A 13661-nucleotide genomic window follows, 5' to 3' on the forward strand; every position below is an offset into this window, starting at 1 on the left:
TGGCAACCCACTCCAGTATTCTTGCCTGGGAAATCCCATGGACAAAGGAGCCTTGGCAGGCTACGGTCCACGGGTCACAAAAGAGTCGGACACGACCTAGCGACTAAACAACATGTTCATTTGGGGGTCCTATTGATTACTTTAGGGCTGACTGAAGTTTGGGGCTTGCTAAGCATGGGTGTCCCACACCCTGGTGTAGGGGGTATCTGACCCTGGGAGCCCAGATGCCAAGCTTGTGGGTGACCTGCCATGGGTTTCAGGTGTGTATTCTGAGAGGGACTTGCTGTGGCTTTACCGACTGTGGGGCCCTGAAGCCAGGTAAATTTAGGGGTGAGACTGTGGTCCATACTCTAGTTTTATTTTATTTTAAATTGGAAGATAATTACAATCTTGTGATGGTGTCTGCCATACACCAACATGAATCAGCCATAAGCATACCTATGTCCCCTCCCTCTAGAACCTCCCTCCCACCTCCCTCCCCATCCCACCCCTCGACGTTGTCACAGAGCACCGGTTTTGAGTCCCTGTGTCACAGCAAATTCCCACTGGCTGTCTATCTTACAACTCCCCTGGTGGCTCAGATGGTAAAGCATCTGCCTGCAATGCGGGAGACCCGGGTTTGATCCCTGGATTGGGAAGATGCCCTGGAGAAGGAAATGGCAACCCACTCCAGTACTCTTGCCTAGAAAATTCGATGGACGGAGGAACCTGATAGGCTACAGTCCTACCATGTGTTACCTATCTTACCTACCATATGCTACCTATCTTACCTAGGGTAATGTGTAATGTTACCTGTCTTACATATGGTAATGTGTATGTTTCAATGCTACTCTCTCAGATCATCCTCCCTTCTCTCTCCCCCACTGTGTCCCCAAGTCTGTTCTCTAATGTCTGCGTCTCCATTGCTGCCCTGCAAATAGATTCATCAGTACCATCTTTGCATTCTAATTTGAGAACTAACGCTGGGGCCCTAAATGCTGACGTAGAGGTGACTTACCCTGGCATCCCGATGGCAGGTCCTGGGACCCCAGAGCCCTAGTCTGGGGACAGCTGAGGCAGCTGCTCAGCTGTCTAGTTTTGCTGTCTTTAGCTGCCCAGTCATGTCCAACTCTTTGCCACCCCTGGACTGTAGCCCGCCAGGCTCCTCTGTCCATGGGATTGTCCAGGCAAGAATACTCGAGTGGGTTGCTGTGCCCTTCTCCAGGGGATCTTCCCGACCCAGGGATTGAATTGGGGTCTCTTGCATTGCAGGCGGATTCTTTACCAGCTGAGCTACCAGGGAAGCCCCAATGTCTAGTTTGGGGGGCCGAATATGGGCTTTCCAGATGGTGAGGTTGAGATGACCACCAGAGAGCCCACGTGCCAGCCCAGGATGACAGCTGGGGCCTAGATGTCAAGTTTGACGGGGACCCCCCCTTGTTACCTGCAGTTGACTCTGTCTTCAGATGCCTCCTTGGGGGGTGTCATTCTTGTGTATCAGAAGACTAGTTTTGGGGGACATTTTAGAGGGGAAATGCTTGACTAGCTGGGGATTAACCAATTAATACATACAATTTGGGGTTCACTGAGCCTTGAGGCCTAGTAGCCAAGGTGTGAAGTGACTGTCACTGGGCTTCCTTGTATCCGGTTTAGGGGTGATGGAGTTTGGAGTTGCCTGTTGTGGGGGTTGGAGGAGATGGCAGCCCACTCCAGTCTTCTTGCCTGGAGAACCCCCATGGACGGAGGAGCCGGTGGGCTACAGTCCATGGGGTCGCAGAGTCGGACAGCCCCGAGCAACTAGGCACAGCACACAGTGGTGTCTGAGGCTCATCACCCAGGCGCCTAGTTAAGGGGTGACGACACTGAGGCTTAGCCCTTGGAGGGCCTAGACGCCTGGTTTAGGAGTGGCTCAATGTGGGGGTCTCAATACCTAGTTTGGGGTCAACCGACCTTGGAGCCCAGATGCTGACTTTAGGTTTACCAACTAGGGAGTTTCTAATGCTTATTTTACTTTGGTACTGAGACCAGGGGTCCAGCTGTCTCTTTTTGAGGTGTCTCAAGTGTCGGGTATTGTTTAGACTGTGGTGATGAAGAGGTTGGGGATTACTGCCAGTGGGGGTCCCACTGCTTATTTTTTTTAATTATTTAAAAATTCTTTTATTTTTAATTTTTGGCCACGACACTTGGCATGTGGGATCCCAGTTCCCTGACCCAGGATTGAACCCACGCCCCCCACAATGGAAACATGGAGCCCCAGCCGATGGACCACCAGGGAAGTCCCCATCGTTTATTTCAACGGTGATAGTGGCTCTGAACCCATGTACACACTTGGGGGCTGGATGAGCCTCGGGACTTAGTTAACAAATTTGGGGGTGACTGTGGATCCCCAACATCATGATGGTAGGTAATTGGATTGAGATCCAGAAGTTTGAGCTGGGGAATTGAGGCTAGTTTGAGGCATCTGACTGTAGGGGCTCACATTTCTAGTCTGGGAGGATCACTGAGCTTAGGGATACAGAGACTTGGCTTGGGGAGGGCTTGAATTAGTCTCCTGTGGCCGGTAACAAACCAAGTGGCTTAAAACAGGAGAAATTTATTTTCTCCCAGTTCTGGAGGCCAGAAGCCCCAAATGAAGATGTCAACAGGGCTGCGATCCCTGCAAAGCCTCCAGGGGAGGATGCTTCCTGGTCTCTTCCTGCCTTGGTCCTCACATGGCCTTCTCTGCCTCTGTGGCTTGCTTCTCTTCCGTCTCTTACAAGGACATCATCATCGTCACTGGATTTAGGACCTCTCCCCAGCTAATGCAGGATGGTCTACATCTGGAGATCCATCACTGAATGATATCCTTTTTTTTTTAACTTAAACATTTTTAAAAATTTATTTTTTAATTTTTTTTTTGCTGTGCTGGGTTTTCATCGCTCCATGGGCTTTTCTCTAGTTTGCAGTGAGCAGGGGCTACTCTCTAATTGTGGCGTGCAGGCTTCTCATTGCAGTGGCTTCTCTTGTTGCGGATCATGGGTTCTAGGGCGTAGGGGTTTCAGTAGCTGCTGATCCCCAACTCTGGAGTGCAGGCTCAACAGTTGTGGTGCATGGTCTTAGCTGTCCCATGCACATGGAATCTTCCTGGACCAGGGATCAAACCCGTGTCTCCTGCGTTGGCAGGTGGATTCTTTACCATGGAGCCACCGGGGAAGCCCCAACTTAATGACATCTTCAAAGACTCTTTATCCAATAATGTCACATTAGCAGGTTAGGACATGGGCATCTTTTGGGGGACCACCGCAACCCACCACAGGGGTGTTTGAGGAAGGCACCTTACATTCTGAGTTTGAGTCTCTCTGATTATGAGGTTCCCAGAATTTATTTCAGGATGACTGACCTTGAGGGTCAGCTACACATGCCTGATTTGGGGGTTCCTGGCTTGATGTGCCTACTTTTAGGGTAACAGCCTGTGAGATACTAATAGTTAGTGTAGGACAACTGAAGGTTGGGGGCCAGAGGTATAGTTTGGGGACTGTAGTTTGTAGTTGCTCAATCGTGTCTGACTCTTTGCAACCCCATGGACTGTACAGTCCAGGCCATTTCTCCAGGCCAGAATACTGGAGTGGGTAGCCGAAACCTTCTCCAAGGGATCGTCCCAACCCAGGGATCAAACCCAGGTCTAACGCATTGAGAGTGGATTTTTTTACCAGCTGAACCACCAGGGAAGCCCAAGAATATTGGAGTGGGTAGTCTATCCCCTTCTCCAGGGGGATCTTCCCGACCCAGGAATCGAACCTGGGTCTCCTGAACTGCAGGCGGATTCTTTACCAGCTGAGCAACCAGGAGAGCCGATTTGGGGATCACTAAGCTTCAGTGTCAGTCAGAGTCCTGTCTTTGGGGATGCCTGAGGTTGGGAGGCTAGCTGCCTAGTTTGTGAGTTAACTTATTAAGTTCCCAAGTCTTAGGGGAGGTAATGGGGGAGGGAGCTCAGATGTGCATTTTAAGGACAATTGATGATGGAGTTCCAGAGGCCAAGTTGGGGAGTTAGTCAAGCTGGTTATTCAAATGCCTCGGTTAGAGTTACCAGTGATTGGGTCCAGATGCAAGGCTGGGCTGTGGGGAGAGTGGTGTCTGAGTCTGTCGAGGCAACTAGATGACTAACGTCAAGGTGCCTTGCTCTGAGGCTCCTGACCTTGTCCCAGTGGACACTGAGTCTGAGGAGCCAGCCAACCGTCTCGTTTGGGGGAATCTTAAGCAGGGTGGGGCCCAGATCCCAAGTTTGGACTGATTGAGTCTGGGGGGGCCCCAGTTGTCAGGACTGGAGTTGCTCAGTTCTGGGGTGACCGGGTCTCGGCCCTATTTCCTAGTCTGACAGCAGCAGTCATGCCCTGAGTGGGGTGACAGCATCTGGGGGGCCTGTTTGTCTAGCTCCTGGGTGACTTATCTCAAGGTCCTAATGTTTGCTTAGGGTTCAGTGAGGAAAGTCTAGTTTAGGCGTGCCAACTTTAGGGCCTCTGATGCCTAACTCTGGGGTGACTGAGTCTGAGGGAAGAAGTGTCTACTTTAGGGGTGACTTGCAGAGTTATTGACTTATTTGGGGGTGACTGATCTGAGGCCCAGCTCCCTTATCCTCTCAGTGTCTTGGGATGGCAGTTTGGAGTGAGTGGGGCTGAGGTCCAGAACCCTCGTCTAGGGGTGTCTGGGGCTGAGCTGTAGGTAGAGTGGGTGTCTGAGTCTGAGTAACTTTACATGGCTTGGGGTGACTCAGCTCAAGGTATGGGTCTGATCACAGGGGTCTACGGTCTGCTTGGGATTTCTCTCTCATCTTGGGATTTCATTTCTCAGGGATTTCTGAGAGATGGTGGGGACTCAGGCACCTGGTTTGTGAGTTTGCAGCCTCCTTTAGGGGAATTGGAGATTGGGGCCCGGAAGTGCTAAAGATCCCATCCTTCCCCAGGTCTGGGGAACCCCAGCTTCAGTGCTGCCCCCAAGGCTGGGCCCCTCCTGCGGATCTTGCGGGCTGATCCATTTCTGGGATGACTGATATGGGGGTCCCACTCCTGGCATACGTGGGTCTGGAGCGGACAGAGGCGGCCCGGGCGGGCGGGCGTGGGGGCGCTGCGGCGCAGAGCCGGGCTGCGGCCTCGGGGGCTGGCTGCGGCGGGGGTTCCCGCGGGAAGCAGAGCGCGGCGGGGCAGCCGGCGGCGGGAGGGCGAGCGCCGGAGTGACAGGAGAGGAAGAAAAATGGGCCGAGAAATCAGAGTGGACGCGCGGGGGGCGCGAGTCCGGGAGCGGGCGGCGGCGGCGGCGGCGGGCGGGGGCCGCGCCTCTGCCTCGGGGGACGCCGCCCGCGCGCCTTCCCGGGGACCCCCGCCCTGGAGGCTGGAGCCGGTGATCCGACCCCTTCCCTAATTCCAACCCCGCGCCCCTCTGGGTTCCCGTCCCCACCCTCCCGGGATCCAGGCCCCCTCTCGGGTCCCCTGTGCCCCTCCCGAGCTCTCCCTCCCTCCAGAGTTCTGTTTACTTTCTCCACGTCCTGACCCCTGGGCGTGGCACCTTCTCCCCGCGTCCTCCGCCTGCTTTCTATCCGTGTCGCCCACTTTCTAAACTCTGCCTCTGCGGCCTAACCCCCTTCCCCTCCGCCTCCGACGCCTCCTCCTCCTTTCCTAACTCTTCCCCGGCCATCCAACTCCCTCCGTCTTCAACCCCCACCCTCCCCCCGGATTTTCTGCACCCCCTCTCCCCACCCATCCCTTCCAAAGGTTGGAAGCGGAAATGGGGCGCGCGGCGGGGGAGGGGCGGTGGCGGCGGCGGGGGAGGGGCGGGGCGGGGGCGGCGGCCAATGGAGCGGGAAGCAGGACAAATGAGGCCCGGCCCGCGCGGCCGACAGGCCCCTCCATCTTCCCATTAGCGCCTAATGGCCCCCCCGCCGCCGCCTGATGAAGATTTATCGGCCCCGGAACCCCCGCCCCCTCCGCCCCGGGCCTCCCCCTCGCCCGGCCCGGCCTCCCCCTCCCCCGGCCCCCGCCGCCCGGACACCTGATGAAGCCGTCAGCGGGGCGGCCTCGCAGAGACCCGACGAGACAGCCAGCCAGAGATGCCGAGACGACGAAGAGAAAGTTCCGGGGACGCGGAGACAGGGACCGTGGGAGGGAGTTGAGGGAAGGGTCTGATCGGCAGCACGTGGAGCACCCCCACCCCACCCCACCCCCACCGCTCCCCGCGACCGCGAATCGGTCCTTGGTTCTCGGCCCAAGAGCCCGGGAAGGAGTCGGGGCGGGGGTCCTGCCAAGGCTGAGGGTCCGGAAGCCTGGACCTGGGAGAGAGGTGGACTCGGGGACCCGGGAGCCCCAGGGGCCTGGCATGGGCCGGGAGCTTGGCCTGGGGTGGGGGGTGGGGGCTGGGTTGGGAGGCCCCTGATTGATTTCTGTTTACCGGCTGTCCCCGGCGGGCGGAAGAGCGAATCGCGCCCCATCCATCAACAGGCTCGCAGCCTCCCTAATAAAAACATTTTACTCCTAAATGATCTCGAACTAATTAACTCAAAGTGTTAATTAAAGTTTGCGCAGACAGCATTGTCATCAGGGAGGGCGGTGGATCCATCTTCCTGAGAGAGAGAGACAGCGTTTGGGGGGGGGCATCTGGAGAAGAAGGGAGAGCCCCCTCCGCCCCCCCAACGATTCCTGTCCACTGCTTCCCCACCTCTCCCCACAGCCTCCCCTGCTTTTCTCTTTGCATCTCTTGAGTTTTTCTCCGATGCTCCTTGTATCTGCCTGTGTCTCTTCCATCTCTGTGGCCATGTCAGTCTCTTGTCTCTGAGTTTCTGGGTCTCTGTCTCTTTATGATCTCTTGCCAGAAGGCTGTCTCCCCAGGTTGCTCCCACCTCCCATTAATGGGGAACGTCCGTGTGTGTCTTGGGGTTATGTGTGAGGACACATGTGTGTGCTGGGTTGTGTATGTGGGCATGTGTGTATGTCAGAGGTTACATGTGTGTCAGAGTTGGTGTGTGCAAGTGTGTACTTGAGTCCAGGAGCAAGTGTGCGGACACCTGATTGTTGGGGATTATGTATGGACACATGTCAGGGCTCATGTGCACACAGGTATGCATGAGCCCAGCAGCATGTGTGTCTAGCTGTGTGTGACCCTTGCTGACAGGAGGGCTGTGTTGTCCCTGAGACAGTGTTTGAGGACCTCTGGGGGTCCCTAGGGACAGAGCCAAGGTCCCCTTCCTGTTTCCGTCCGGCACAGGCAGGCAGGAGCAGGCCTGCAGGTCCGCTGGATAAGTGAGTGACCAGGCGTGAACTCAACTGTGAACTTAGGTGAACTTGTGCACAGGTGCGTGCGTAGCCGCCTCCCTCTGCCCCCAGACAGGGCCTCCTCCTTCCCAGCCCCGCTCTCCCCTTCCCCCTCATCCACAGCCGGCAGCCAGCCCGGGCAAGGGAGCTGGGGCCAGGACAGGCCACCAGGCCATGGGCATCTGTGGGGTGGCTGGCTGGGCGGCCCCGGTGTGAGCTCATACATCAGGGCTGACAGGCTCCGAAAGCCCCGGAATTAAAACCTAAATCGAATATTGATCACCCGCTCCAGCCGTGGCGCCCACTACGGCCCCCCCCAGCTCCCTCGCGCTTGCTCCCTGCTCCCCTGCTCTCAGGCGTCACCGTCACCGCTGTCCTGTCTTTCTCTGTCTTTCTTGCCTCCTCTCTCCTCCGCTTCTCCCCACCCTGGCCCCACTTGTTCTGGTGAGTGCCTGGGCCCCCAGTGCCCTCTCAGCCAGACAGAGAAAGGCACACCCAGAGAAGAGAAAGCTTGAGAGACACACAGTCTCAGAGATAGAGGGGTGCCCAAAACAGACCCCGACCTGAAACAGTTAAATGCAGACCCAGAGCAAGCAACTGGAGACACCAACCCAGGCAGACAGACAGACAGGCAGGCGCACAAGCACCCACCGATGAACACGCAGGAAGTCACAGATAGTCACACCCTGAAAGTCACACAGACACACAAAAATACTACATACGGGGTGCAGAGGGAGAGACAGCTATACTCAGATACCCACAGGCAGACAGACAGATGTGAGCAGGCCCACGGGGTTACAACTACACACACGGGATCCCATGGGCATGGGGGTAGTGACACCCAGAGACAGGCACAGTCACCCAGCAAGTCACCACAACAGAGGCAGAGTGAGACAGAGGGACAGAAAGTAGGAGGTTATCCCTGCAAGGTCGACAGACTGACAGACTCAACTCCAGTGTGACTAAATACACCCGCATTCCCTGTCCCCCGTCTTCACTCATTCTGACAGAACACCACTGTCCTCGGACTCACCCCCACCAGGTGCCAACCCCACGAATGCATCTAGAAGCCAGAAAGGCCCTCCACAGGGACAAGGCTCTGAGATCTCACTCCCTGCTCCAAACCAACTGAGCGGCCCCCACACACCCCATGGTCCTAGGCTGGGTCAAGAAGGGAGCTAGAGCGGTAGACTCCCACCAGGGCAAGAAAAATGGGCGTCTCCTCCAGGGGGGCGGGGCCGAGATCATGTTGTCTCAGTTTGTCCAGGCAGGGATGGGGGTCTCAGTCTCTGTGACCACCTGTGGGATGGAGGCTAGACAGTGGGAAGAACTTCCCTGGGCCGGGAAGGCAGGGGGGTGGCCCACACAGCGGGCAGGGGCGCTGCCCCGGCCCCCGCCCCCGCCCCCGCCCCCACCCCATGGTTTCCCGACTGGGGCGGGCGGCGGTGGAGGCGGGCGGGCGGGCGGTGGCGGCTGCCGGGGAGAAGATGAATCTTTCATGAGTGATTTGCGGCCGCCTCTTCTCGTCCCGTGTTGTTTAATGTTTCAATTTGGGCGAAAGCAAAACATTCAATCAGGCGGATTAAGTGCGTAATGCGTCTCATCGCTCAATCTGTCGCCTCCGCCGGGCAGCCCGCCGGGTGGGGGGGGGATTAGGAGGGGGTGGCGGGCAGAGACCCCGACCAGGGGAGCCCCGTCCGCGGCTCCACTCCAAAGCTGTGCCTCGGGTAGCCCCTTAGTCCGGACCCCCAGCCAGCTCACAGTGTCACCCAGTCCTAGGTCCACCCTCGCCTCCATGGCCCACTTTCTGCTCCATCCAGGGGTGTCCACTTGACTTCGGGGGCCCTGGCTTCTCCATACCCGCTCTGTCCACCTGTCTCTCTGTCCACCGCTTTTTTGTCTTTCTGGGTGTGTCTGCTTGTTTCTGTCTGTCCATCTGTCTCTGAGTGTCTGCCCTTCTCTTTCCTTTTCTCTGTCTGCCTGTATTTCCTTTCTCTCTCTCTGTCCGTCTGCTATCTCTCTGCCTGCTCCCTGGTTTTTTCTTCTTCTTTGCATCTCCCGCCTCCTCCCTTCCTTAGGTCTACCTCCCACCCGTCTGTCACACTGTCCTTCTGTCCACATGGCTCTTGTCTGTCTCTCGGTGCTCTCTGTCCTGCCTCTTTCCACCAGCTCAGCCTCCCTCTGTCCAACAGCAGTCTTCCTTTCTCTCTCGCTCTGTTCCCACTGCCTATGGGCACATTCCCCTCTGTCCCCCATCTTTCCCTGGCCCTCTCTAATTCGGCCCCTGTCACGTCCTCTCTCTCTACCAGGATCTCAGCCCTCAATCCTGTCTGCCTGACCCTTGCTCCTTTATCTCCCTGCCTCTCTGTCCTCGCGTCATTTCCCTTCCTGTGTCCACCTGTTTCTCTGTCCGGATCTCTCAGTCTCTGTCTCTGAGCCCCTCTGGCGCAGTCCCTCTGCGTTCCCTCCTTGGGCTTCCTTGACCTCTCGGCTCCATATCCCGCCGCTGGCCCAACTTCCGTGTCCACTAGGGGGCAGCAGGTACAGGCTTTTCTGGTGGGGAGGCTGACGGGCTGGCTGAGCTTCCCAGCCCCACTGGGCTGCCTGTCCGCAGAGCATCCCGTTCAGGAGTGTCCAGGCGTACCAGCCCCCTCCACCCTCACACCCAGGAGCCCACTCCCCCAGCCTCCTCCTCCCTCAGACCCGGGCGTTGGGGTCCCCAGTCACCTTCTCTCTCAAAACCCAGGGCTCCTATCTTCCAGCCCCCTCTCTCCTCCCCTCCAGGCAGCCTGTGACCTGCTCCAGGATAAATGCAGATTTCAGCTGGGGGACTGACAGGCACTAACCAGAAATGTTGTCACCGCTGCCCCGTGCTGAGACCCATGGGGCTGCAAGGCCAGGGCCCCACGGCGCGTGTGGGCACAGAAGCAGGGACGGATTCCAGGAAACACACGAGTAACAGGATTCCGTCATGACACACAAGGGCACACACACACCCCTGCCCCAGTCACACCCCGGGAACTCTGGATCGGAGCCCCCGGGCCCCCCCAGAGAAGCTCACAAACACACAACACACACACTCATCTTTTGCCTCAACCAGCCCTGCAGTTCGGACTGCGACACACATGCACACACACACATTCACACTCACACACTCTCCTCCCCTCCACTCAGAGTGACTTTGGGGGACAACCCAGGGCAGGAGGCGCTTCCCAGACCCCCCATCTCAGTGTGCACCCTCCGCTCCAGGGGCCCCTCAGCCTCTGCCCCCTCCTTTCCTTCCGGGCAGCCTGCGCCCCTCTCCTCCCCTCTGCCCGCACCCCATCTCTCTCCTGTTTCCCTCTTCTCTGTACTCAGCACTCCCTCAGTCTCTCTCTCCCCAGATCCTTAAGTTTCTCCCTCTCATCTCTCACTTTCAGTGTCTCTTCCGTCTGTCTGTCAGTTTCTCCTGCCTCCTTCTCCATCTTTCTTTCTCTGAATTTGTCTTTGTCCTATTCTCTGCACCTCTGTGGCGAGTCTCTCACGCCCAGGGTTTCTCTCTTAGATGCGCTCACTTTGTCTCAGCTTTGATTTCCTGGTTCCCCCCGCCCCCAGCCCCTTTCCGTCTCTCTATCTCTGCGTCTCTCTCGGAATGTCTCTCTCGGTCTCTTTCTGTCTCCCTGTAACTCCAGGCTTTGCTGTCTACATTTCTCTCTGTGTGTCTCCATGTCTCTGCGTGTCTCTGTCTCCCCCCGCCCATCTCTCTGGGCTCCTCTCTCCCTCACTGTCCGTCCCTCTCTCTGTCTCTCTGTCCATCCATCTCTCTCTCTTCCCAGCCCCTCCTTCCCTCCCCCTCTCTCCCTCTCTGTCTCACTCTTCGCCTCTCTCTTTTCTCTCTCAAGTGTTTTCAATTTTATTCTGAGTGGAATTAACTACCCCTGATGTCAAATTGCCGCCGAAATCGATAATAATATCTTTACAAAAGAGGATATTCTTCTCTCGGAGAACGGCCTCTGAAAAATGGAAAATTTAGTCGAAATTGATTCATTACTTGACACTTTATAGAACGGCTGCGTATTGATCGCACCTGTCATGTCCCATCTCCCCTAATCGAAGCTGAAGGCCGGCTCCGATGCCTGCTATTTTTCATAATTCCACCGCAGCCGACAGCTCCACAAACACCGCCGCTCGCCCGGCCTCCGCCTCCCCGCTCCGGCCGCCACCGCGCGCGCCCTCGGCCTGGCCCCGGCCTCGCGGGCTGCGCCTGCCCCGCCGTCCCTCCGGCGTCCATCTGTCCCCCGATTCCCTGCGTGTCCTCTGTCTGTCCTCCCCTCGCATGGGGCCACTCTCTCCTGCTGTCTGTCTGTCCTTTCCGCCCCAAGCCCTAAGTCTGACCATCCTTTTCCTGGGACCTCCCTCCCCCCATCTGTCCACCAGTCTTCTCAACACCCCGTCTTTGTCCGTCTGTCTGACTCCCACCCCTCCCCCACCCCCGCACTTTCCCTGGCTGGCGGTGTCTCCGTGTGTCTGTCTGTCTGTCCTCCCTGTCATCCCCCTGCCTGCATCCTTCCACCACCTTCCAGGAGGTGGAGGTAGGGAGGGGTGGGGGAGGGGTGGGGGAGGGGTGTGGATGCCGGCTGCTCCCCCTTCCCCCGCAGACGTGACTCCCCCGGCTCTGGATTCCCCAGCGCTCCCCAACACCCTGAGCCTGGCCTGGCCTAGCTGAAGCCCGGCTGCCCTTGCTCTTCCTCAGCCACCTCCCCAGGAACCCAGGGCCGCCTGCCCTCCTCCCGGGACCCCTCTGCACCGCTTCTTCTCCCCGCCTTGCGCTCTTTAACGTCCTCCCCTCCCCCCTCTCCCAGGCTCTGCGTTCGGTGGGGACCCAGAGATGAATCAGACACAAGCCCTGTCCCGGGGACCCTCAAGCCAGGCGTGGACCCCGGGGGTGAGGGTGGGGGTATCACTGTGCCAGAGGAAGAGCAGAGAGCCTCGGGGGGAATAAGGTGGACTCTGTTTGAGGGGGGGTGTCAGTCAGAGCTGAAGATCAGAATCGAATATGTGGGGGTGTATGCAGCAGGGCAGTATAGCCTAGTGGTTAGGAACACAGACCGCCACCCCTCCATCCCATCCCCCACTCAGCCCATCCCCACCCCCGCCAGGCTCAGGTTCCACTTCCAACACTAACTAGCCGTGTAACAAAGTGCAAGTCACTTCTGAGCCTCAGTTTCCTCATCTGTAAAATGGGGATGATGCTAATAACAGCGCCTATCTCATAGGGTTGTTGAATTAGTTGAGTAGAGTTTGGGCCAGTGCCTGCTCAGAGCAAACACATTAAAGTGACACTTGTCCTGGGTACTGTAATTGGAAACAGACTCTGTTCAGCCCAACCCCACCCTCTGCCCCACCCCCCTATCCTTGCTTCCTGGGCTCCTGGTTCAGGGAGGTGGTCAGCTTATGCCCTTCCTGGTTTCACCCTCAGTCACCTTTAGGGGTATTCAGGCACCTGAAGACCTCTTTCAAGGGTGTTACCCTCAATCTAAATGGATACGTCAGCCCTCACAGAGGAGTCCTCGCACTCCTTGGGGCATTGAAAAGAGTCTAATGGATGTTACAAAGCAACTCAGACCCAGAGGTGTTCTCTCTCCTTCAAGGGTAATAAATTCAGTCCACTGGGTGCTTTAGGCTGACGAGAGTGTCCTGTCTTTCTTTTCTCTCTCCCTCTCTCATTTCCAGGGGGCATTAAACACCCTGAGGGTGTTCTCTCTCAGCAGGGGTGTTAACTACAGCCATCTGCTATTGCAGCCTCCCTGGGGATGTTAACTGCAGCTTGATGGTCCCCCTCCTGTGAGATGCTTCCTTCAAGTCAGGTAGGTGCTGGTGGTGCAGTGAGTGAATACACACCCTGCTGAGTGTCACACCCCTCCTTGGAAATGTGAAAATGTCATACAAGAGCCCTGGCTTTTATTGAGCAGCTACTGTGTGCTCACAAGACAGGGCACACCCTGATATCCATCTTCTCTGGAATCCTCCCAACCACCTGGGCCTCAAGTAGATTGCCCAAAGATGCACAGGCCAGTAATCCAGAAGACATCTTCTCTGAAGGGGGTTCCTGAGCAGTCAGAAGGGTGATGTCTGTCTATCTGGTCCTGGCCACTAAGGGTATCACAGCTCTCCCAGGGGTCCCTCCTACGCTCTGAGTGGGCATTGTAAGCCCCTCACGGGTATTACTTACATTCTAACAGTGTTTCCGATGCCCTGAGATGCCTTCCTCTCTCCTAGAGGCAGGGCTTAGAGATAGAAGGTGTGAAAACTATCTTGGCTGATCATCTTTGCTGACTTATGGGTACCACTCACATTTCAAGGATGGGGGCTGTGTAAATTGTAATACACACTGTCTTCTCAGGTGTGTTGTCTTACTGAAGGGTG

This window comes from Cervus canadensis, chromosome 18 (genome assembly GCF_019320065.1).
Source record: "Cervus canadensis isolate Bull #8, Minnesota chromosome 18, ASM1932006v1, whole genome shotgun sequence".
Taxonomy (NCBI): Eukaryota; Metazoa; Chordata; class Mammalia; order Artiodactyla; family Cervidae; genus Cervus; species Cervus canadensis.